General features: G+C 47.8%; 1 long non-coding RNA gene across 1 annotated transcript in view; it reads right to left on the bottom strand.

Moving 5' to 3' along the window:
- Positions 1–117: 117 nt before the first annotated feature.
- Positions 118–22,918, bottom strand: part of LOC147114676 (uncharacterized) — a 50,970-nt gene continuing 28,169 nt past the window's right edge. The window contains exon 4 of the long non-coding RNA XR_015078913.1: positions 118–274. This is a non-coding gene — a long non-coding RNA (uncharacterized LOC147114676). The remainder of the gene's footprint in view (positions 275–22,918) is intronic.

Raw genomic sequence — 22,918 nt, 5'->3', positions numbered from 1 at the left:
GCCATTGGAAACAGTTTCTCTTCATTTACTCTATCTAAACCCTTCATGATTTTAAACACCTCCATCAAATCTCCTCTTGTGAAGGAATAGCCATATTCCGAAAAATACACCATCCTATGAACAGAATTTTGACTTTATTAAAACATGACATACTGGGTCTGGAAGTCTGGAAGCCTTAACAATCAAAAACTGTAAACAGCATACAGGCTTTTGAGATAAGATGAGTTGTTGACACTGTTGAAGCAGCAGGTTGGAGGTTCCGGGAGGTCTGCAGCTTGGAAGGAACACAATGGTATATACCCAGTTAAGTGTTATAAACCAACACTTTGGAAAGAAACACAGAAAGATTAAAGAAACATGTGCCTTTTGTAAAAATGACATCAAATGAAATAAGAAGACAATGTTACAACCAACTGAGGTAAATAAGAATTGTATAGATCACCCTAGTTGAGGTGTTTTTAATTTACATGTTGTAAAAAGAATTGCACAGAATGCCTTTGTAAAAATAACATCAAATGAAACACGGGAGGCAACAATCATCACATTGTTTTTGTGTTGAACTTGGAACACCTAGGAGACATGGGGCTGGATTTTCATTGAGGAGGGGGGTAGGAGGCGGGACTACAACTTTCGGGGTTGTAGTCCCGCCTCCATCGAGTTGTAGCTAACCCACGCGATTTTGACTTGATTGACCTTGTTGAGCCCACCCAACGGGCTCAGCAGGCCAATTAAGGGCCACCCGGCAACAGGTGACATCACAGATTGATATTTCATCTGTCAAGACCTTTTGACAGATGAAATATCATCATTTCACAGCTGTTTAAAGCTGTCAAACACTGACAATCTGTACTCCAAGTTAATTCCTTCCTCTCAGAATGATTTAAAGATCTCTCTGGAACAGAAAGCTGAATGCTGCAATTTTTGACAGATCGCAGCCATTCTGCTTTCTGTGCTGGTGAGATGAGGGACTCCCGAGACCTGAAGGAAGGAAGGCTGTAAAGGTAAGTAAAACTTCTTTAAACACTTTAAACACACCAAACACACTTAGCTCTGCACTCATGCACTCATCATTCACCTGAACACCGGACATCTCGACCCCTCCAAGCCCTTCAGCCGACGGCCCGCCTTGCTAACTTGCCGTGGTTTGGAGCCATCAGGAATCCCACACTTCAAGAATGAAAATAGGGATTAGGCTAAAAACTGCCTGTTAACTACCTGTTAACAGGCAGTTAATTGGCATTAATCCCCTTCCCGCCTCGGGGAGGCGGGTCCCAGTGCGGGTCAGGCACCCGCCTCCTTTGAAACTGGCATGGAGGCGGATTGGGGGCGGGATGGGTTCGTGCCCCCCGATTTCGCGATTTTAACCGCCCACATGCCTCCAATCCCACCTCCACGGCCAAATGAAAATCCTGCCCTTAAGAACATAAGAACATAAGAACATAAGAAATAGGAACAGGAGTAGGTCAATCGGCCCCTCGAGCCTGCTCCGCCATTCAATAAGGTCATGGCTGATCTGATCCTAACCGCCAATCTCTATCACAGAACTATCTCCTGAAACTAACAGAATTAGACACACGAAATAGGAGCAGGATCAGGCTACACGGCCCCTGGGCCCGCTCCGCTACCCACAGGGCCATGACCGATCCGAACCTAGACTCATGTCCAAATTCCTGCCCGCTCCCCGTAACCCTTAATTCCCTTTACTTCTAGGAAACTGTCTTTCTGTTTTAAATTTATGTAATGATGTAGCTTCTACAGCTTTTTGGGGCAGCATATTCCATGGACCTACCACCCTCTGAGTGAAGTAGTTCCTCCTCATCTCAGTTTTGAAAGAGCAGCCCCTTATTCTAAGACTATGCCCCCTAGTTCTAGTTTCACCCATCATCGGGAACATCCTCCCCGCATCCACCCGATCCAACCCCTTCACAATCTTATATGTTTCAATAAGATCGCCTCTCATTCTTCTGAACTCCAATGAGTAGAGTCCCAATCTACTCAACCTCTCCTCATATGTCCATCCCCTCATCCCCGGGATTAACCGAGTGAACCTTCTTTGTACTGACTCGAGAGCAAGTATGTCTTTTCTTAAGTATGGACACCAGAACTGTATGCAGTATTCCAGGTGCGGTCTCACCAATACCTTGTACAACTGAAGGAATACCTCCCTATTTTTATATTCTATCCCCCTAGCAATGAAAGCCAACATTCCATTGGCCTTCTTAATCACTTGCTGCACCTGCATAATAACCTTTTGAGTTTCGTGCACCAGGACCCCCAGATCCCTTTGTACTTCAGTACTTTCCAGTTTCTTGCCATTAAGATAATAACTTGCTCTACAATTTTTCCTGCCAAAGTGCATAACCTCACACTTTCCAGTATTGTATTCCATCTGCCAAATCTCTGCCCACTTACTTAGTCTGTCTATGTCCCCTTGCAGGTTTTTTATGTCCTCCTCACTCACTACTTTCCCTCCCATCTTAGTATCATCTGCAAACTTTGATATGTTACTCTCGGTCCCCTCCTCCAAATCGTTAATATGGATTGTAAAGAGTTGGGGACCCAGCACTGACCCCGGCAGAACACCACTAGTTACTGATTGCCAGTCTGAGAATGAACCATTTATCCCAACTCTCTGCCTTCTGTTAGATAGCCAATCCTCTATCCATGCCAGAATATTACCCCCAATCCCGTGATTTTTATCTTAAGCAATAATCTTTTGTGTGGCACCTTGTCAAATGCCTTTTGGATGTCTAAATACACTACGTCCACTGGTTCCCCTTTATCCACCCTATATGTTACTTCCTCAAAGAACTCCAGCAAATTTGTCAAACATGACTTCCCCTTCATAAAACCATGCTGACTTTGTCCTATTAAATTATGATTATCCAAATGTCCTGTTACTGTCTCCTTAATAATGGACTGCAATATTTTACCTACCACAGATGTTAGGCTAACCGGTCTATAGTTTTCAGCCTTCTGTCTACTGCCCTTTTTAAATAAGGGTGTTACATTAGCAGTTTTCCAGTCTGCCGGGACCTTTGCTGAGTCCAGGGAGTTTTGGAAAATTATTACCAATGCATCCACAATCCCTACCTCTGTGTTCCAACCAGTTGAGGTGTTCTAAATGCAAAAGATACAAACAGGAGACTTTGATAAAAATGAAATCAAATAGAACCATTGCTGTCACATTGTTTTTATGAAAAGCTTGAGACACCTACACAGCAGACATAATTCTGCAAGTTAACAGTTGAACTGACAGTAAGAATAGAAGGAGTCAACAGAAAAATGACTAGAGATAATTAGCTTACATCAGCAGAAAACTTCAAAGGAAGGGTATATATATAGAACTTTCAAATGGGAAGACAGATTTCGCTGAAAGGGGCAAAGTGATTCTAACGCTTCAGAGGCAAACTCTATAAGTTTTTAACTCTTTGAGTCTCGGGTATCAAAGGTATATGATTTTGGTGGATATCCTGGAATAAGATTAAGAAATGTAAAAATGTAACAAAGTTAAGATTTGAGAATAAGGATCACTGATAACATGAATTGTAAGTTTTCTGTATTTTGAACTGTTAATGTTGCAATTGAATCACAAGCTGTAAGTTACATGTCGGTTCTTTAATAAATCTATATTTTTTTGAGTTGTCTCACATAGTACTTCTGTATCAAACTCGCAAACTCAATCTCTGTACACTCTTTGGTGAGGAGTTGCAAAATTCTGGAGGAGTTTTCCAGACCCTCATAATATCCTGAAGGTTACAGTCTAGTTAAACTTATTAAAAGTGCTATCTGGAGGACGGTAACATCTTCAGGTCATTCCTTTCCTTTAGGGAGAGTTAGTCTGAACTTTAGACCCAATTAAGTGTCTTTAGGATTCGGCTACCTCTAACTTTAGTTGAAGGTGAATGTCTGGGGAATACGCTTGATCTGAGGTAGCCCTACAGGGGCTAGGGCTAGTAATGATCCTTTCACTCTTAGCCTTCTCTGCTCCAAGGAGAATAGGGTGAGTATTATAGCTTTTTTTGCTCTCTAAGTTAGGGAAGGGGGTTAAATTAAAATCTGAGAAACTGTAACTTGCTGGTACTTATTAAATTACTAACTTAAACTAGATAAAATAATCAAAAATAAAACTAAAATATCGATTGAATAAAAGCTTTAACTAATTAGTTAGTAAATAAAACAAGGTTAGAAATGGTAGGACATGTGAAGTGTCATAACTGCAGCATGTGGGAGTTTGTGGAGAGCATCGTGATTCCGAGCAACCACATCTGCAGTAAGTGTCTGCGACTCGAGAAACTTCGGCTCAGAAGTGTTGAGCTGGAGTACAAGCTGCAGACATTGCGATGCATCAGGGAGGAGGAGAGTTACCTGGACACTTTGGGGGAAAAATTCGGTATCACCCCATTTGGGGCGCCATTATCGGCCGTGCACAAAGTTTAGCGCCTGCCACTAATTATCGCCTCCGACAGCGAACTTGGCTTTTATCGCCCCTGTAGGTGATTGGAGCGCTAAATCTGGCGCTTCACTCCTGTCTTAAGACGCAAAGGCCGAGGAGCGAGGCGCTACCTCAGAGCGCTGGCGAAGCAAGGAACGGCAAATCAAAATAAAACTGCAAAGTGCTGCTCACTTCACAAAGTGTTGAATCTCTCCAGAAGTCTCTCTCTCTCTCTCTCAAAATGTGTGGTGCAAAAATGTCACCGACAAAAAAAGGCAGGAAGCGGTCACCTTTAAATAGCGCTCCCCTAGTCCCTTTCTGACAGCATAACGCTCCCCTCAACCTGTCATTGCTAGCGGCAGGCGGTAAGGCAGGGGGCGCCACTCAATATCCGGTCTGGGGCGCTAACGGGCATTGCGCACTCGACTGACATCACAATCTGCTGGCGCAGGAGATCATGGCGGTAGTGTTTAGCACCGCCGTAAAATGTCTAGTTAATTTTGCAAGCAGCGCAAACATCGCCGCACCCGGGCGCTAGTTGCTTTGCACCGCTAATGGGAGGCGCAAACAACTGAATTTTTCCCCCTTTGTTCAAAGAGGCAGTCACACCCTTTAGGTTAAGTAGTACTTTAGAGTTCATCAGTGGTCAGGGACAGGAGGGTGTGACGGCGAGTCAGGAAGGTATGGGGGCCCAGGATGTAGTGATGGAGGAGCCTCAGCCCTGGACCTTGCCCAACAGGTATGAGGTACTTGCTACCTGTATGGATGAGGAAAAGGTCTGCAGGGAGGATGGGAAAACTGACCACAGCACCGTGGTACAGGGGGCCTTCCAAGTGGGTGTAGAAGGAAGGAATGTGGTAGTAGTAGGGGACAGTATAGTCAGGGGGATAAGTACTGTTCTCTGCAGCCGCGAAAGAGAGTCCCAATGGCTATGTTGCCTGCCCGGTGCCAGGGTTAAGGATATCTCCTCGCGGCTGGAGAAGAACTTGGAGTGGGAGGGGGAGGATCCAGTTGTCGTGGTCCATGTAGGAACCAATGACATAGGTAGAACTAAGAATGAGGGAGTTTGAGGAGCTAGTGTCTAAATTAATAAGCAGAACCTCAAGGGTAATAATCTCTGGATTACTACCTGAGCCGCGTGCAAATTGGCATAGGGTCAAGCAGATCAGAGAGTTAAATGCGTGGCTCATAGAGTGTTGTGGGAAGAAGGGGTTTCAATGGGGCACTGGCACCAGTACTGGGGAAAGAGGGAGTTGTTCCATTGGGACGGGCTCCACTTAAACCGTGCTGGGACTAGCATCCTGGTGAATCGAATAAGTAGGGCTGTAGATAGGGCTTTAAACTAAAAAAGGCGGGGAGGGTCAGGTGAGGGAAAATTTAGAACTCTAAAGGTCAAGGCAATAGAGCAGTGTAGAGATTTGGGTAAAAGTAAGCAGAGTGTGACAGGAAGAGACAGAGGGGGAGAAATTTGGTTGGTTGCGCCTCCAATTAGCGCCTAAAGAGGCCGAGAAGTGGGGCATTAGCCAATTTTCGGCCAGGCGCAGTGAACCCAGCGCCTCACCCCATATTGAGCATACATTTAGCGCCGGCGCTAAATCTTAGCGCCCGCTCACGGGCGCAGGCAAATCATGGCGTCATTTGAGTGTGCAACGCCTTTTGGGCTCCCCGGACCAGAAATTCAGTGGCACCCCCCTCCGTAGCGCCTGGCGCTAATAAGGACAGCTTACCTGGAGCCTTTCCCGGTCGCTCTCGGGCTGGAGGGGCGTTATTTAAAGGGCACTGGTGTGGTTTAAAAGCGGCAGCCTTTTTGGCTCACAACTTCTTCGAGAGTTACAGAGAGTTGCTGGGCTGCACACTGTGAGCCATTTCACCACTGAGCCAGCGCTGGCAGAGGAACTTCAGCCTTCTGACCATCACCTTGCTGTTGGTGAGCATTTCCAATGGCAAAACTTTCTTTGCGCACTTATTATGGGGACTGCATTGGAGGGGAACGTCCTGCTGCTGAATCATTTGGAAAGGGCACAGAGACGCAGGGAGAGAGGGGCAGGCATGGCCAGACGGAGGAGGACCAACAGACGTCGCCACACCAGACCTTACGTTGCCAGGGTTTTCTGACAGCAGTTTTCCTACATGAACATGTCGGAGAAGCAGTGTATCAGAAGGCTGCGCTTTAAAAAGGAGCTGGTGACTGAGCTGTGCCACCTGCTTCAGCCAGATCTGCAGCCTCAGATAAGGTGCAGGACATCTCTGTTGGTGGCTGTGAGGATGACTGTTGCCCTAAACTTCTACGCAAGCGACTCCTTTCAGGCCGCAACTGGGGACATAGCCAACATCTTGCAGTTTGCGGTGCATTGCTGCATCTGTCAAGTGACTGATGCCCTGTTTAAAAGGAGGCGGCAGTACATCTCCTTCCCAATGACCCCGGACAAGCAGCGGGAGCGCGCAGAGGGCTTCGCTGCAATAGCGGACTTCCCCATGGTGCAGGGTGCCATTGACTGCACGCACGTGGCTTTGCGGGCGCCTGTAGAGAATTGGAGGAGTTCCGCAACCGCAAGGGGTTCCATTCCTTGAATGTCCAGCTGGTCTGTGACCACCGACAGCTGATCCTCGCAGTGAATGCGCAGTTCCCAGGCAGCAGCCATGACGCATTCATCCTGCGCCAGACTTCTGTTGCAGACCTTTTCGAGGCCCCGGCTCACCCAGGAGGCTGGCTTCTCGGGGACAAGGGCTATCCTCTGTGCCCATGGCTGATGACCCGCCCCTTTAAGAGCTGGCCGACGCCAGTGTGTCTCAGGGAAAGTGATTATTGATAGCACCTGCGCTGCACCCTGCCGCCGCGAAATTGGGTTGCGCCGCCGGGTTAGTGCCTTAAGAGTATTGTGCAGTGCCTGATTTAGCACCGCAATCACCTTCAGGGGCGCTGCAACCCAATATCGCGCCAGGTGGCGCTAAATTGCGCCTGGCGCTAAACTTTGCGCATCGCCAGGACTTACCCAATTTCTCCCCTAGAGAGTTTAACGGTAGCAGTGCAGCAGAGAATAAGTTCAATGCAGGGTGTAATGGTAAAAAAAAATTAAAGGTTCTTTATCTGAATGCACGAAGCATTCGTAATAAGATAAACAAACTAGTGGCACAAATAGAGATAAATGGGTTTGATCTAATAGCCATTACAGAGATGTGGTTGCAAGCTGACCAAGGTTGGGAACTAAATGTTGGAGGGTACTTGATGTTTCGAAAAGACAGGCAGAATGGAAAAGAAGGGGGAGTAGCCCTGATAATAAAGGATGACATAAGCACAGTGGAGAGAAAGGATCTGAGCTCAGAAGATCAGGAAGCCGAATCAGTATGAGTGGAGATAAGGAATAACAAGGGGAAGAAAATACTGGTGGGAGTAGTATATAGGCCCCCTAACAATAGCTATACCATAGGACAGAATATTAATCAAGAAATAGTAGGAGCTTGTAACAAAGGTAATGCAATAATCGTGGGGGACTTTAATCTTCATATAGACTGGACAAATCAAATTGGCAAAGGTAGTCTGGGGGACGAGTTCATGGAATGCATTTGGGACAGTTTCCTAGAACAATATGTTATGGAACCAACCAGGGAACAGGCTATTTAAGATCTTGTATTGTGTAATGAGACAGGATTAATTAGCAATCTCATAGTAAAGGATCCGCTGGGGCAGAGTGATCATAATATGATAAAATTTCACTTTAAATTTGAGAGTGACTTGCCTAAATCCGAAACTAGAGTCTTAAACTTAAATAAAGCCAATTACATAGGTATGAGGGGCAAGTTGGCTAAGGTAGATTGGAAAAATAGATTAAAAGGTATGGTGGTAGATAAGCATTGGCTAGCCTTTAAAGAAATATTTCATAATTCTCAACAAAAATACATTCCATTGAGAAACAAAAACTCCATGGGAAAAGTAATTCAACTGTGGCTAACTAAAGAAGCTAAGGATAGCATTAGATTGAAAGTAGAAGCTTATAATGTTGCAAAGAATAGTAGTAAGCCTGAGGATTGGGAGAGTTTCAGAAACCAGCAAAGGATGAGCAAAAAATTGATAAAAAGGGAAAAAATAGAATATGAGAGAAAATTAGCAAGAAATATAAAAGCAGATTGTAACAGCTTCTACAAGTATGTAAAAAAGAAGAGAGTAGCAAAAGTAAACGTTGGTCCCTTAGAGGCTGAGACAGGAGAAATTATTATGGGGAATAAGGAAATGACAGAAACGTTAAACAAATACTTTGTATCTGTCTTCACAGTAGAAGACACAAAAAGCATACCAAAAATGGTGGGGAACCAAGGGTCAAATGAGGGTGAGGAACTTAGCGTAATTAATATAAGTAGAGAAAAAGTACTAGAGAAACTAATGGGACTAAAAGCCGACAAATCCCTTGGACCTGATGGCCCACATCATCGGATTCTAAAAGAGGTGGCTGAAGCGATAGTGGATGCATTTGTTTTGATCTTCTGAAATTCCCTAGATTCTAGAACAGTCCCAGCAGATTGGAAGGTTGCAAATGTAACACTGCTATTCAAGAAAGGAGGGAGAGAGAGAACAAGAAACTACAGGCCAGTTAGTCTGACATCAGTCATCGGGAAAATGCTGGAATCCATTATTAAGGAAGTGGTATCAGGGCACTTAGAAAATCATAACATAATTAGGCAGAGTCAACATGGTTTTATGAAAGGGAAATCATGTTTGACAAATTTATTAGAATATTTTTGAGGATGTAACTAGCAGGGTAGTTAAAGGGGAACCAGTGGATGTAGTATATTTGGATTTCCAAAAAGTGTTCGATAAGGTGCCACATAAAAGATTATTACACAAGATTAGGGCTCATGGAGTTGGGGGTAATGTATTAGCATGGATAGAGGACTGGTTAACTGACAGAAAGCAGAGAGTAGGGATAAACGGGTCTTATTCAGGTTGGCAGGCTGTAACTAGTGGGGTGCCGCAAGGATCAGTGTTGGGGCCTCAGCTATTTACAATCTATATTAATGACCTAAATGAAGGGACCGAGTGTAATGTGTCCAAGTTTGCTGATGATACAAATCTAGGTGAGACAGTAAGCTGTGAGGAGAACACAAAGAGTCTGCAAAGGGATATAGATAGACTAAGTGAGTGGGCAGTAAGGTGGCAGATGGAGTATAATGTAGGGAAATGTGAGGTTATTCACTTTGGTAGGAAGAATAGAAAAACAGAATATTTTTTAAATGGTGAGAAACTTTCAAATGTTGGTGTTCAGAGTGATTTGGGTGTCCTCGTGTAAGAAACACAGAAAGCTAGCATGCAGGTACATAGAAACATAGAAGATAGGAGCAGGAGTAGGCCATTCGTCCCTTCGAGCCTGCTCCGCCATTCAATGAGATCATGGCTGATCATCCAAATTCAGTACCCTGTCCCTGCCTTCTCCCCACATCCCTTGACCCCTTTAGCCTCAAGAAATATATCCAACTCTTTCTTGAATATATTTAATGAACTGGTCTCCACCGCCCTCTGTGGCAGAGAGCTCCACAGGTACACCGCTCTCTGGGTGAAGAAATTCCTCCTCATTTCAGTCCTAAATGGCTTACCCCTTATCCTTAGACTATGACCCCTGGTTCTGGACACCCCGGCCATCAGAAACATCCTTTCTGCATCTAGTCTGTCCAGACCTGACAGAATTTTATAGGTTTCGATGAGATCCCCTCTCAATCTTCTAAACTCCAGTGAGTATAAGCCCAATTGACACAATCTCTCCTCATACGTCATTCCTGCCATCCCAGGTATCAGCCTGGTGAATCTTCGCTGCACTCCCTCCATGGCAAGAACGTCCTTCCTCAGGTAAGGTGACCAAAACTGCACACAATACTCAAGGTGCGGTCTCACCAAGGCCCTGTACAACTGCAGCAAGACATCCTTGTTCTTGTACTCGAACCCTCTTGCTACGAAGGCCAACATACCATTTGCCTTCTTAACCGCCTGCTGCACCTGCATGCTTACCTTCAGCGACTGGTGCACAAGAACACCCAGGTCTCTTTGCACTTCCCCTTCCCCCAATCTATTGCCATTCAAATAATAATCTGCCTTGCTGTTTTTGCCACCAAAGTGGATAACCTCACATTTATCCACATTATAGTGCATTTGCCATGTTTCTGCCCAATCACCCAACCTGTCCAAATCGTACTGGTGTTTCATGACATCCTCCTCACAGCATACCCTCCCACCCAGCTTTGTGTCGTCTGCAAATTTGGAGATATTACATCCAATTCCCTCATCCAGATCATTAATATATATTGTGAACATCTAGGGTCCTAGGACCGATCCTTGCGGTACCCCACTAGTCACTGCCTGCCACTCGGAAAACGACCTGTTTATTCCAACTCTTTGCTTTCTGTCCGCCAACCAGTTCTCTATCCAAGTCAATACCTTGCCCCCAATCCCATGTGCCTTAATTTTGCATGCTAACCTCTTACGCGGGACCTTATCGAAAGCCTTCTGAAAGTCCAAATACACCACATCCACTGGTTCTCCCTTATCTATTTTACCAGTTACATCCTCAAAAAATTCCACTAGATTAGTCAAGCATAATTTACCTTTTGTAAATCCATGTTGACTTTGTCCGATCCTGTCACTGCTTTCCAAGTGCTCTGCTATTACATCTTTTATAATGGACTCTAGCATTTTCCCCACTACCAATGTCAGGCTTACCGGTCTATAATTCCCCGCTTTTTCTCTGCCACCTTTTTTGAATAGTGGGGTAACATTAGCTACCCTCCAATCCATGGGTACCATTCCAGAGTCTATCGAGTTCTGGAAGATGACCAGCAATGCATCTACTATTTCTAGGGCTGCTTCCTTAAGTACCCTGAGATGTAGATTATCAGGCCCTGGGGATTTATCGGCCTTCAGTCCCATCAATTTTCCTAACACCATTTCCCTACAAATACTGATTTCTTTCAGTTCCACCCTTTCATCAGACCCTATGTTCCGTGGTATTTCTGGGAGGTTATTTATGTCCTCCTTTGTGAAGACAGAACCAAAATATGTATTTAGTTGGTCAGCCATTTCTTCGCTCCCCATTATAAATTCCCCCGATTCTGACTGCAAGGGACCTACGCTTGACTTCACCAATCTTTTTCTCTTTACATATCTATAAAAGCTTTTACAGTCAGTTTTTATGTTCCCTGCAAGCTTACTCTCACATTCTATTTTCCCTTTCTTAATTAATCCCTTTGTCCTCCTTTGTTGAATCCTAAACTGCTCCCAATCCTCAGGATTATTGCTTTTTCTGGCCAATTTGTATGCCCTCTCCTTGGATCTTATGCTATCCCTAATTTCCCTTGTTAGCCACGGTTGAGTCGCCTTTTTTGTTTTATTTTTATGCCAAACAGGGATGAACAAATTCTGTAGTTCATCCATTCGGTCTTTGAATGTTTGCCATTGCCTATCCACCGTCAACCCTTTGAGTGCTATTCCCCAATCAATCCTACCCAACTCGCTCCTCAGACCATCGTAGTTTCCTTGAGGACCCTAGTTTCTGAGTCAATTACTTCATTCTCCATCTTAATGAAGAATTCGATCATATTATGATCGCTCCGACCCAAGGGGCCTTGTACAACAAGATTGCTAATTAATCCTTTCTCGTTACATAATACCCAGTCTAAGATGGCCTGATCTCTGGTTGGTTCCTCGACATATTGGTCCAGGAAACCATCCCGTGAACACTCCAGGAATTCCTCCTCCACAGTATTGTTACTCATTTGGTTAGCCCAATCTATATGTAGATTAAAGTCACCCATGATGACTGCTGTGCCCTTATTGCACGCTTCTTTAATTTCCCTTTTAATGCCATCCCCAACCTCCGCCTTACTGTTTGGAGGTCTATATACCATTCCCACTAATGTTTTTTTCCCCTTAGTATTTCTCAATTCTACCCATACAGATTCCACCTCATCAGAGCTAATATCCTTCAATACAATTGTGTTAATCCCTTCTTTAACCAGTAATGCTACCCCTCCTCCCTTTCCTTTTTGCCTATCTTTCCTGAATATCGAATACCCCTGGATGTTGAGTTCCCAGTCTTGGCCGTCCTTGAGCCACGTTTCCGTAATCCCAAGCAATAAGGAAGGCAAATGGCATGTTGGCCTTTATTACAAGGGGGTTGGAGTATAAGAGTAAGGAAGTCTTGTTACAATTGTACAGGGCCTTGGTGAGACCACACCTGCAGTACCGTGCACTGTTTTGGTCTCCTTATCTAAGGAAGGATATACTTGCCTTGGAGGCGGTGCAACAAAGGTTCACTAGATTGATTCCTGGGATGAGAGGGTTGTCCTATGATGAGAGATTGTGTAGAATGGGCCGATACTCGCTGGAGTTTAGAAGAATGAGAGGTGATCTCATTGAAACATGCAAGATTCTGAAGGGGATTGACAGGGTAAATGCTGAGAGGTTATTTCCTCTGGCTTAAGTGTCTAGAACTAGGGGCATAGTCTCAGGATAAGAGGTAGGCCATTTAAGACCGAGATGCGGAGGAATTTCTTCACTCAGAGGGTTGTGAATCTTTGGAATTCTCTGCCCCAGAAGGCTGTGAATGCTGAGTCTTTGAGTATATTCAAGGCTGAGATAGATAGATTTTTGAACACTAGGGGAATCAAGGGACATGGCGATCCAGTGGGAAAGTAGATTTGAGGTCGATGATCAGCCATGATTTTATTGAATGGCGGAGCAAGCTCGAGGGGCCATATGGTCTACTCCTGCTCCTATTTCTTATATTCTTATGCACCCCAGTTTCTCCAGTCTGCCCACTTAACTGTAATCCCTCATCCCTGGAACCATTCTAATAAATCTCTTCTGTATCCTCTCCAAAGCCTTCACGTCCTTCCTAAAGTGTGGTGCCCAGAATTGGACACAATACTCCAGCTGGGGCCGAACTCGTGTTTTATATAGGTTTAGCACAACTTCCTGGCTTTTGTACTCTATGCCTTTATTTATAAAGCCCAGGATCCTGTATGCTTTATTAATTGCTTTGTTAACCTGTCCTGCCATCTTCAAAGATTTGTGCACAAACATCCCCAGGTCTCTCTGTTCTTGCACCTCCTTTAAAATTGTACCATTTCCAAGTTTGCTGACTACACAAAACTAGGTGGGATTGTGAGTTGTGAGGAGGATGCAAAGAGTCTTCAAGGTGATTTAGACAAGTTGAGTGAGTGGGCAAATACATGGCAGATGCAGTATAACGTGGATAAATGTGAAGTTATCCACTTCGGTATGAAAAATTGAAAGGTAGAGTATTATTTAAATGGTGCTAGATTGGGAAATGCTGATGTACAAAGGGACCTGGGTGTCCTTGTACACCAGTCACTGAAAGCAAACATGCAGGTGCAGCAAGCAGTTAGGAAGGCAAATGGTATGTTTGCCTTCATTGCAAGAGGATTTGAGTACAGGAGCAAGGATGTCTTACTACAGTTGTACAGGGCCTTGGTGAGACCACACCTGGAGTACTGTGTGCAGTTTTGGTCTCCTTACCTAAGAAAGGATATACTTGCCATAGAGGGAGTGCAGCAAAGGTTCACCAGACTGATTTCTGGGATGGCAGGACTTTCGTATGAGGAGAGATTGGGTTGACTAGGCCTGTATTCACTGGAGTTTAGAAGAATGAGAGCGGATTTCATTGAAATGTATAGGATTCTGACAAGGCTAGACAGACTGGATGCAGGGAGGATGTTTCCCCTGGCTGGGGGGTCTAGAACGAGGGGTCACAGTCTCAGGATACGGGGTAGGACATTTAGGACTGAGATGAGGTGAAATTTCTTCACTCAGAGGGTGGTGAACCTGTGGAATTCTCTACCACAGAAGGCTGTGGAGGCCGAGTCACTGAATATATTTAAGAAGGAGATAGATAGATTTCTAGACAGAAAAGGCATCAAGGGGTATGGGGAGAGCACGGGAATATGGTATTGAAATAGAGGATCAGCCATGATCAGCCATGATCATATTGAATGGTGGAGCAGGCTCGAAGGGCCGAATGGCTTACTCCTGCTCCTCTTTTTCTATGTTTCTGTGTTTCTATTTAGCTTGTATGGTCTCTCCTCATTCTTCCTACTAAAATGTATCAACTCACTCTTTCCTGCTTTGAATTTCATTTGCCTTGGCCTAGAAATTCAGTTGGTTGCGCCAGCAGTTAGCGCCTTAAGAGAAGTGAATTTCGGGCGCTATGCGTGTAGCGCCCGGGCGCAGCGCAGTTTGCGCCTCGCCCCAAATTAAGTTGACCCTTAGCGCCGGCGCAAAGTTTAGCGCCCGCCCGGCTGCGCGCGCAGAAAATGACGTCACATCCTCGTGCAACGCCCTTTGCGCGCCCCGATTCCAAACTTCAGTCGGACCGCCCCATTGTGCGGCTGGCGGCCAGAGCGTTTGTAAAATGGAACGCAACACAGCCGACGCGGGCCCCGGGGAGCGCAAATTAAAGGGCACGTACCCTGCAGTATAAAGGGCAGCCATTTTGCAGCAAACACTCTTGTGCAACGGATTTCTGGACACACAACAAGGAGGAGAGCTAACTGGTTTCGCGCAGCAATAGCTCAGGTATTTTTGGACTCAGGCCAAAGCGCTGCAAGTGCCCTGTTGGAAATTTGACTGTTTGCCAGCATTTGATGGGGGTTGCATGGGGTGCCAACGCGGAGTTTCAGCACCATGTGCGTAGGGCTCGCAGACGTGGGGTCAGAGGGGCAGCCCTGGCTAGAGGCAGAGGGGGCAACAGGCGTCGGCAACATAGGCCTTACCCAGTCAGGGTATACCGCCAGCAGCGCTCCTACCTCACCATGAGTGGCGCGCGATGTGTAAGAAGGCTGAGATTCCGAAAGGAGGTGGTTGCAGAGATCTGCCACCTGCTTCGCAGAGATCTGCGTCCAAAGCTCAGGTGCAGGACGTCTCTGTCGGTGGAAGTGAAGGTGACGGTGGCATTGAACTTCTATGCCACCGGCTCCTTCCAATCCGCTGCTGGGGACATAGCTAACATATCCCAGTTCGGCGTGCATCGCTGCATCGCCAGGTGACCGATGCCCTTTTCAGAAGGAGACGCCAATTCATCTCCTTCCCCATGGCCCTGGAGAGCCAGCATCAGCGTGCAGTGGGATTTGCAAGACTCGCGGCCTTCCCCTTGGTGCAGGGCGCCATTGACTGTACGCATGTGGCTTTGCGGGCACCTCTGGAGCATGGCGAGCAGTATCGCAACCGGAATGGCTACCATTCTCTCAATGTGCAGCTGGTGTGTGACCACAAGCAGCGCATCCTGGCTGTCAATGCCCGCTTTCCAGGCAGCTGCCACGATGCCTTTATCCTGCGGCAGAGTACTGTGCATGACATGTTCGAGGCACAGCCTCCCCCAAGAGGATGGCTACTCGGGGACAAAGGCTATCCTTTGTGTACCTGGCTCATGACCCCACTCCGCGCGCCCAGGACCGCTGCTGAAGAGGCATACAACGAGAGCCATCAAACGAGCAGAAACATCATCGAGCAAACTATTGGGGTCCTCAAGCAGCGGTTCCGCTGCCTTGATCGTTCCGGCGGATCTCTGCAGTATTCGCCGCACCGGGTCTCCCAATTTGTCGTAGTTTGCTGCATGCTGCACAACCTGGCTCTCCGCAGGATTCAGGCACTGCCACCTGACGTTGGACCACCACCTCAGGAGGAGGAGCAGGAGGAGCAGGAGGAGGAGGAGGAGTACGTTCCCAGGAGGGAGCGACAAGGTCCAAGGGCCGTCCGTCGCCAGCTTATTGAACGTAACTTCTAAGCCCCCTGTCAGGGAATGCCTTGTGGCCATGAAGGAAGATGAATGCAGCCGCTCCGCAAGCCCTCAGCCGGCGAAGGCAACAAAGACTAACAAGAACAACCATGGACACTGTCTGAATAAAGATACATTTTTTTTTGACAAAAATGAAACCCCTTCCCACATGAATCCCAAAAACAATCAACGGCCCCCACAAAAAGTGTAACAAACGACTCACTCCCACAACCTGGGGAGGAGTAACTCCACATTTGAACAGACCAGGCCTCAACCTCGGCCTTAACGCAAAAAACATACCCATAAACAAAACAACCATGGCCAAAATAAAGATGTCCACAGCCATATAAAATGAAAGCTGGCCACACCCTCTACTTAGTGGCCCGCGAGGGCGAGACCTTGTCCAGCCTTTTGGCGCCCCTGCCCGGCCTGCTGCTCCTCCGCAAGCTCTGCCCAGTGGCTGCTGCGAGGCTGGGGGAAGGCGCCTGAGGGTCAGATGTCCTTCCGCCAGATGGCCTTGGGGGGCGGCCTACACGGGCTTTGGGCCTCGAGGGGCCGGCTGTTGATTGGCGCACATGTGCCTGCCCACCATCAGCTCCAGCCGCTTGCCGTTGATGCTCCACTGGGGGAGTGGCGGCGACGGATGGCGCAATGTGGGCAAGCTGGCGTATTGGAGGCGCTGGCTGGTGATGTCGCACGCTGGCACTCGCCCGGGCCCGCACTGCAGGATCCGCACCAATCAGCCGAAGGGCGGATCGCTGTGCTGCTGCAGCGCGGCGGGTGTCCTGGCGATGCCTGGCTGAGGCAGCGCGTGTGGCAGCAGTGAGTGCCCCTGTTGCCCTGGTCTGCGCCCGCATCGCATCCGCCACTGACTTGACGGCATCAGCCAGCGACTCCATCGCCGGAGGCATCCGTTCCACTACCTCCATCATCATCCAGCCACTCTCGGCATTTGATGCCCCAAACTCCCGCACACTGGTCGCCAGCGACTCGACGGCCTCAGGCATCCGTCCCACCACCTGCATGAGCTCTGTGTGGCGGCGGTCCGAATCCTCGGCCACTTTGTCCAGCTGGCGCGCCTCCTCCGAGGTGAAGGTGCCCGGACTGGAGGCGGGACTCTCCCGCTGGGGAGCAGGGGTCCGAGCTAGGCGACCCTTGCCACGTTGCTGGCGCCGAATGTCCGCAGCAACTGCACTCCCCTCCGATCCTTCCCCCCTCTGGGGGGAAGGCCGCGGCCCACCCGCAGCCCTCCTGGGTGGCTGGACGCCACTGGTCCCAGCAGCTGCACTCCCCTCCGAAAGTTGCTCCAGGCTCTCGTCCAGGGAAGACGTGTCCAACACTTCACCCTCTGCTGCGGGACCTGAGTCCTCCCCTGATGGTCCGGGTTGCTCTTCCTCCTCCTCCTCCTCCTCCTCCTGTTTGGAGGGGCTGTCACTGGCAGCTTCAGGGAGCTCTTCGTCACCAGCTGAAAGCAGGAAGGCACAAGAGTAGCTTCAGAGTGAGGAGAGGGCGTCAGCGAGGGAGTCATGACTGGTGGCATTCAGCGCATTGGTGGCACAGTGGCAAAGGAGGTAGCTCGGGTGCGCAAGTGCGACGAGAGAGGGCCAAAAGGCGAGGTCCTTACCATTGCCGGGCAGCGGAGGGTCGGCTTCTCCGCACGCTCTGGGCACAATCACCCGGCCTCCCATGAGGCCACTCACGCGCTCCTCCAGGGGAGTGAGCTTCTGGAACTTGGGGCGGCCTCCCCCGGTGATGTCGCGGCGCTTGCGATTATTCGCAACTTTAGCCTGCAAGAGAAAGGACGGGCTCTAAGTACGGTGTGTAGCCGTGACGTAGTGTGCACTGCCTCCCATGGTGGAATAGCTTGGCCAGAGTGTAGCCCTGATCTAGTGTGCACTGCCTCCCATGGTGGAATAGCTTGGCCAGTGTGTAAAGTGCAGAATGTGCAATTGATGCTCATGACTGTCCCAAAGCTGCTGGCTGAGGGCTGCCCATTAGGCCTTTCAGGTCCCTTTGCCCATCATGTCAGGTGTACATGCAAGAATGAGGAGGAGAGTGGAAAGGGTACTCACCCTGACAATCCTGGTCAGGTCATTGTATTTCTTCCGACATTGCACCTTGTCCCTGGGGGCATCGCCGTAGGATGACACCCTGGTGGCGATCTCCCTCCAGGCTTTGGTGTAGACGCGGTGGGTGGGATTCCTGCCAGTGTCTGGGAACAAGATCCTGCGCCTCTTCTCCAATGCTGTCAGCATGATATCCAGATCACGCTCTGAGAAGCGCAGGGCACGCTCACGGGCCTTCTCATGCGTTGCCATGGCTCCTTGGGCTCAGCAGCAGTGTTGAGGCCTAGTTTGAAAGCTGCAGTGTGCAGGGCGTGGCAGCAGACCAAATCATCCCTTCCCCCTTTAAGAGCTGGCCGGCGCCACGGGGTCTGCTGTCAATCAAAAAATGACCGCACCCGCGCTGCGCCCCGCCTCGGCGCTATCCCTCTGCACCGCCGGCTTAGCGCCTAAAGATAGTCGTGTAACGCCTCTTTTAGCGCTCCAGCAACCTCTTAGGGCGAAGCGACTGAATTTCGGCGAAGGGGGCGCAACTTTGGGGCGGGCGCTAAAGTCGGGCGGGCGCTAACGTTAGCGCCCCAAAACTGGCAAAACTGAATTTCTAGGCCCTTGTGTCCACCCATTCCACCAGACTGTCAATTCTTGAAGTCTATTACTATCTTCCTCACTGTTTACTACACTTCCAAGTTTCATGTCATCTGCAAATTTCAAAATTGTGCTCTATACCCCCAAGTCCAAGTCATTAATGTATACAAAAACAGCAGTGGTCCTAGTGCTGAACCTTGGAGAATGCCACTGTATACCTCCCTCCAGTCCAAAAAACAGCCATTCAGCACAACTCTCCATTTTCTATCCTTTAGTCAATTTTGTATCCATGCTGCTACCCTGCCCCTTTTATCCCAACTGTCCTCATCTTTTAAAGAGATGTTAATCTGGTTGCAATAAACTGGTTAAAGGCTGTTAAATAGAGGACAGTGGAATGGCAAACAATGCATTAAATTTCCATCCACTAATATTGCCAGTGATTTTTAGGTTATAAAATATAAAAACAATGAAAGTGGCACTACAGTTACACGGGGCACTGGTCAGACCTTATTTAGAATATTGCATTCAGTTTTGGGCTCCCTGTCTGATAAAGATTGCCCTGGCCCTGGCCCTGGCCCAGGAGGTCACTGAGTAGCAATCAGGAGCAGTAGCTGGATACATTTTTCCTGCTCCCGAGCCCTGTCTGAGGTTAGCTTACTCAGCACAGATGAGGGAAGTGGAACCTGGGACCTGGTATGTAGGACTCAGCTCCACAATCAGCTGTCCAGGGAGCCAGGCTATACCTTTAAGAGAGGCCAATTACACTGCAATATTAAATCCAGCTGATTAATTGGTCTTTATGTTTATTTGAGTGGCGGCCTCTGTTTGTGCAATTCATTAAATCCAGTCTGACTATGAGCCTTGACCCTATTGTAAACTCCAATCAGAGCTGAGATAGCGGCAGAGATCGAAGTGAAAGGTCCCAGATAAGCCTGCGATAAGAGAAAAGGGGGAGGGGGAGGAGAAGAAACACACAGAGTGAAAGGACACCCCTGCTTTCAGAAGCCTGACAGGTAGTCCAGCTGATTAAAAAGTCCTAACATAGCAGCTAGTGATTTTGTTTAAGCGATCTGAGAGGAGCACAGAACAGTTTCAAGCACAAAGTGTGGAAAATAAAGCATTTTTGTCTACCAAGCTTCAAAACAAGATTTGATTTTGTGTGTTTAATTGAGCCTGTGTGCTCTAGGCCTTTCCTTGCTGTGTAATTTGGTCCAATGAGTTGAAACTACCTTATGTCCTTTTCCTCACTGCGTCAATTGTGCCATTTCCAGTGAGGTGCTGAGCTATACAGACCAGGAAGGTGCTAGGTTCAATCCCTGGCCTGTGCCAAGTCAGCCAGGGGTGGGGATACCAGTGTTTAGATCATCATCTCTGGGCATGGGAGAGGAGAAATCATTCAGCATTCACATTCCTGATCAGTATCCAATGACTCCCCCAGAAACAGGAGGAAACTTGCCTGCAATGCCTTCATAGTTGAATAGCATGCCAGCACTCACAGGCTAGGGTCACACATGAAGAATGGCCACCTGGGTCAGGTGTCAGTAGCTGTCAAGAAAAAATAAGTTGCATTTATGTAAAGTATCCAAGAGCCTCGCAGCAGGCAGTTATGACTATTTTGTAAATTCCAGCCTGCCGCTTATAAGCACATGCTCTTGCCTCATAAGAGCACTGGCCAGGTTAGCATTAACAAGCCTGCTCTAGTCCCCATATTATGTATAAGTAATACCACAAGAGATCTAATATGAACTATATTATTCACTCTAGTCCATGTACAGTATCTATCTATATATATAAAAAGGATAGTGGTGTCTGTCCGTCTGTCTGTCCGTCTGTATGTCTGTCTGTATGTCCACTATACACTCAAAAGTTATAGAGCGTACCTACACATATGTTATATCAAAAGAAAGCTGATGCTCAGGGGAGTGTCATAGGTGTATTTACTTTTTGGTCAGACAAAAATTGTTCAGACAGTATACAAAAAACGTTCAAAAATCCATTCAATAGCAGTTGACCAATCCTACCGCTCATTAACGTTGAGTGACGTGATGGTTGACCAATCCTACAGTTCAGTGACCTGATGGTTGACCAATCGGTGCGTCACGGTGGGACCTAATCCTGCAGCCTCCCAAAACATTGCCGCCATTTTTTTCCCCCTGCTTTTACCAGCTGCGGCGGCCTGCCGGAGCGGGACATGAGTTGGGGTCACTCGGGCCGATGGGGTCACTCGGGCCAGGCCTGACAACTGCTCGGCCCGAGACACAGAGCAGGGGAGCGGCAGCGGCCGGCCATCAACCGCGCAGCCCGAGACACAGAGCGGGGGAGCGACAGCGGCCGGCCATCAACTGCGCGGCCCTCTAAACTGCCCTGGCACGCCGGGCCCCCCCAGCTAGTACACTATGTAGAGAATACTAACTGGCTGTTGCTAATTATTTAACAAGAGACATTTGTCTATTTCAGCACTGAAATTAATCTGGGACTCCATGGGGTCCTTTGTCATTAATTTAATGTCCTGTGGTCCCCTTGATCATGTGTCTTTGCTTTAATGTAGATGCCAGAGATATTGAACATCGATGCTTCAATCTTCATTTGTTACAGTTCTAACAAGATTAAGTTAATAACACCGGTTGGATGTCTGTCAATTTCATTGACTATGATCCAGTTGGAGGTACCGCATAACACAGAGGCATGTCCATAAATCTCACTCTTACGTTATCTGTAGCCCTCAATTGGATGATTGCTTTGTAATTTAATGACAACTAGTCAGTATTCTCTATATGAAGCATACTTTAGGTAAACCAGTATAATCATAGCAGATCTCCCTTGCTGTGACTCCTGCATACTCTGAGGTCTGGAGCACGATTTTAATGTTAGCAACTAACCTGTAATTGCAAACTGGTGAGGTCAATCAGGGGACAATTGCAACTGGGAGGGGGGGAGGAGGGGGGAGGTTGGGGGGGGGAGGGAAGGAGGTGGGGGGGAGGGAAGGAGGTTGGGGGGGAGGGGGGAGGTTGGGGGGAGGGGGTGGAGGTTGGGGGAGGGGTAGAGGTTGGGAGGGAGGTGGGGGGGAGGTGGGGGGGAGGTTGGGGGAGGGGGGAGAGTTGGACATCGGAGGTCGGGAAGCGAGTTGGACATCGGGGGTCTGATCTTGGGTGGGGGTCCGATCGAGGGGGTCAGATCGCAGAGTGGTTTACATGGTAGCTTGGTGCCCTGGGGGGGGGGAAGCACTCCTGCTCCTCCTGGCCCACAAGCAGTGATGGAAAAGCACAAACCTGTTTCATCCTCCCTTCAGCTGCGCCGTTCTGGAGAGATTAAATTTGAGTGATATTCAATTTAAAAAGACCTAATTAACTTCTCATAAGGACGTTAATTGCTATGATAAATCCCAGCCCACCTCCAATAATTAGCGTTCCAACTGCGGCGAATAGTTTACTCACAGGCATCCAAACGCACCTCCATTAAATCCTTTAGTGGACGTATTGGAACCGGGTTGCAGTCACATTCCAAACTACGCACTTGCCCCCAACCCACCCATTCTTGGGGGTTAAAGTTCCCCCATAGAATCATATATTTATACAGCACAGAAGGAGGCCATTTGGCCCATCGTGCCTTACCAGCTCTTTGGTAGCGCTATCCAATTAGTCCAGCTCCCCTGCTATTTTCCCGTAGCCCTGTAATTTTTTTCCCTTCAAGTATTTATCTTATTCCCTTTTGAATGTTAATACTGAATTTGATTCCACCACCCTTTCAGGCAGTGCATTCCAGGTCACAACAATTCACTGCATATTTTTTTTTCCTCATATCGCCTCTGGTTCTTTTGCCAATCAGCTTAAATCTGTGTCCTTTGGTAACCGACCCTTCTACCACTGGCAACATATTCTCTTTAATTACACTATCCTTTGTGATTTTGAACACCTCTATTAAACCTTCTCTTAACCTTTTCTTCTCTAAAGAGAACAACATCAGCGTCTCCAGTCTTTCCACATAACTGAAGTCCCTCATCCCTGGTACCATTCCAATAAGTCTCTTCTGCACCCTCACCAAGATCTTGATATCCTTCCTAA

The sequence above is a fragment of the Somniosus microcephalus genome, chromosome 7, assembly GCF_052327205.1.
Source record: "Somniosus microcephalus isolate GS21.2 chromosome 7, FLI_Smic_1.0, whole genome shotgun sequence".
NCBI lineage: Eukaryota > Metazoa > Chordata > Chondrichthyes > Squaliformes > Somniosidae > Somniosus > Somniosus microcephalus.
This window is presented reverse-complemented; position numbering and strand designations above follow the sequence as displayed.